Raw genomic sequence first — 3,312 nt, forward strand, 5'->3', positions numbered from 1 at the left:
GTTGTTCTTATTTCAAGATTGTTTTGGCTGTTCTGGGTCCTTTGAATTTCCCTATGACTTTTATTTTTAAATTTTTTATAAATTTATTTATTCATTTATTTATTTATTTATTTATTTTTGGCTGCATTGGGTCTTCATTGCTTTGCGCAGGCTTTCTCTAGTTGCGGTGAGCGGGGGCTACTCTTCGTTGTGGTGTGCTGGGGTCTCATTGCTGTGGCTTCTCTTGTTGTGGAGCACGGGCTCTAGGCACTCGGGCTTCAGTAGCTGTGGCTTGTGAGCTCTAGAGTGCAGGCTCAGTAGTTGTGGCACACGGGCTTAGTTGCTCCACGGCATGTGGGATCTTCCCAGACCAGGGATTGAACCTGTGTTCCCTGCATTGGCAGGTGGATTCTTAACAACTGCACCACCAGGGAAGTCCCTCCATATGACTTTTAGATTTAGCTTGTCAATTTCTGCAAAGAAGCTAATTGGGATTTTGATGGGGATTGCATCGAATCTGTAGATGAGTTTGGGAGGAGTATTGCCTTCTTCCATTGTACCGATGGGGAATTCTCTCTTCTTAGCAATGTTAAGGGGACTTCTCTGGTGGCGCACTGGTTGAGAATCCGCCTGCCAATGCAGGGGACACGTGTTCGAGCCCTGGTCCGGGAAGATTTCACATGCCATGGAGCAGCTAGGCCTGTGCACCACAACTGCTGAGCCTGTGCTCTGGAGCCCACGAGACACAACTCCTGAGCCCAGGTGCTACAAACAAACAAACAAACAAAAAAAACAATGTTAAGTCTTCCCATCCATGAATTTGGAAGATCTTCTTTCTCCATTTTTTGTGTTTTTCAGAGTACTATTAGTTTTGTGCTTCTTTTGTTAAATTTATTGATAAGTGTTCTTTTTGATGCTGTTGTAAATGGAATTGTTTTCTTAATCTCATTTTTGAATTGTTCATTGCAAGTGTTTGGTGCTGTTTTAATATTGACTTTGTTGAATTTAAAACTTTCAGGAATCAAGGGTCTTCTTATTGGCTTATAATTACAAGACATGGAGGCTTGTATTGTAGCTTTCAAGCAGTTTGTGGTCAGACTTTGAGTTATTTAGTGATCACTTTTGAGCTATAGGCCACTTGTACTTAGGAGTTCCAGACTGATGACTACATATGCCACTTGTATGGCCAATGTGACTGGTTTTCAAAAGCCCTTTCAGTTATAAAGCAAATGACTTGGCAACAAAAATGCCTTTCATTCATATCATTCTTTTGTTTTTCTTGGTAGAAGAGCTGTAGTTAAGAGAACAGTTAGATTTTAGTGATTTACCAATTGCATTAGAGAAAGTCTATAAAAGGATTATTGAGCCAGACAGCTTTCAGATGAAAAACCAGTCTATTAGCAAGGCAGGAACCTCTTGCAGATAGTTTGGTTAACCTGTAGCTAGTGTAGGAAGAGTTGAAACTATGTCTTTTGAGATAAAATCTTAAATTATATGGGCATGTGTCTGATAAGTATAGTTTTATCATCTACATCAGAATAATTTGGGATAATTTGAAAGGCAGATTCCTGGGCTTCTACCCAGACTTAACTAAATCAGATTCTGGGTATAGTTCTCTGTAATCTATTTTAAACTATCTTCCCAAGGGATGTCCACATTAAAGATTGAAAACTGCTTTTAATTGTGTACCTCCTTCTCTTAAGAGATTATTTTTACCAGAAATTGAAATTTTCACAGGAAGCCCTTAAAAAACAGGAACAGAAGATATCAATACATTTTACATACTTCTGTTTCATTTATGTGTATGTATATGTGTGTAACTGTATGTGTGAATATGGGTCATTTTATGAAATGATTTTTCCCCCATGGGTTGTGATATAAAGAGAAAAAGATTGAAGGCCTCAGAGTTAGAAAAATGTGCAACATATTTTGCATTATTTTATATTTACCATGTTCATGGAACTGGGATAGGTGCTAGAGAATAACCAGAGATTACTGAACATTATTGCTCTTGAGCTCACAGTTTATAGTGGGTAGTAGGCATATAAATAATAAAGTTGGTCAGTGGTGTATTAGTAGCACACATCATATAGCTAGAGTGCTCTGGAAGCCATGGAGGCTTTCATAGAGACGGACTGAGAGAGTAGAGCTAGGCCTTGAAAAGGTGGAAAAGAAAAATGGCATTTTAGTTATTAAGTGAGAGAGAATGATTTTAGGACTGAAGAAGAAGAATTGATATCTATATCTATATATCTGTGTAAATTATTTCTAATTCAGTGTAGTGATGTACTTATACACTCTTATTCATATACTGCCTACACTCATTCTGGTGTAGCACCCGAGTGCATGGGGATCTTAAGGGAGCTTAAGGGAGGAGCTTAAGGGAGGTTCTATAGCTCTTGTCACAGCTTTCCTCTTTCTGGAGGCACTCTTTCTTTCCTCCTCTTGGAACTTTCTTTACTAGAGTTTACTTGTTTCCTTTTCAAATTTTATTTCCTGTTAGTGCTTGTATTACTGTCCTCATTAGATGTACTTGGACCCACTAAGCGTCCAGGACAGTGGGGGAGGTCTAGTTGAGATCTGGGGAAAGCTTTATGCCTTTCAGAAGGGTAAACTGTGTGTACTTCTGTCTTCAGAATTCTTTTCAGGCTCTAGGCCAGTAATCTAACTTTAGCCTTTATCTCTCAGTAGACTTTATAACCATTTTTTTTGTTTTATCTTAAGGTCGGCCAACATTCACCTTTAGAATGTCCCACAGCTGTTCCACAAACTATCAGAGATTGTTAGCTTTTATTCCTTATAGTTGTCTGCTGTAGAATCCTTTGTTTACATCAGCCGCCTTTAGTCACCTGATTCTCACATGCATACTGACACATACAGATTTAGGACGATTCACTCTAAATAGTGCTCTTGATCTAATTTGTTTTTCCTGAATGTTTTAGAGTAGAGGCTGATCACCTACTACCTAAGCAGAAGGAACTGCCTGGGCAAGGCTCTGGAGGTGCGCACCCTGTGTCACAGCATTTGGCCATAGCTCCATCTGTGATGGTATGCTGCTTGGAGGCCAAGCAGAGAAAGGGCACATCCATGTGCTTTGAATACCCAAGTGTATAGTAGATGATGAATCACAACTCTTTTTAAGAATTAAAAAAATAGGGACTTCCCTGGTGGCGCAGTGGTTAAGAATCCACTTGCCAATGCAGGGGACATGGGTTCGAGCCCTAGTCCGGGGGGATCCCACATGGCACAGAGCAGCTAAGCCCGTGGGCCACCACTACTGAAGCCCGCGCGCCTAGAGCCGGTGCTCTGCAACAAGAGAAGCCACCGCACTGA

This window comes from Physeter macrocephalus, chromosome 18 (genome assembly GCF_002837175.3).
Source record: "Physeter macrocephalus isolate SW-GA chromosome 18, ASM283717v5, whole genome shotgun sequence".
Taxonomy (NCBI): domain Eukaryota; kingdom Metazoa; phylum Chordata; class Mammalia; order Artiodactyla; family Physeteridae; genus Physeter; species Physeter macrocephalus.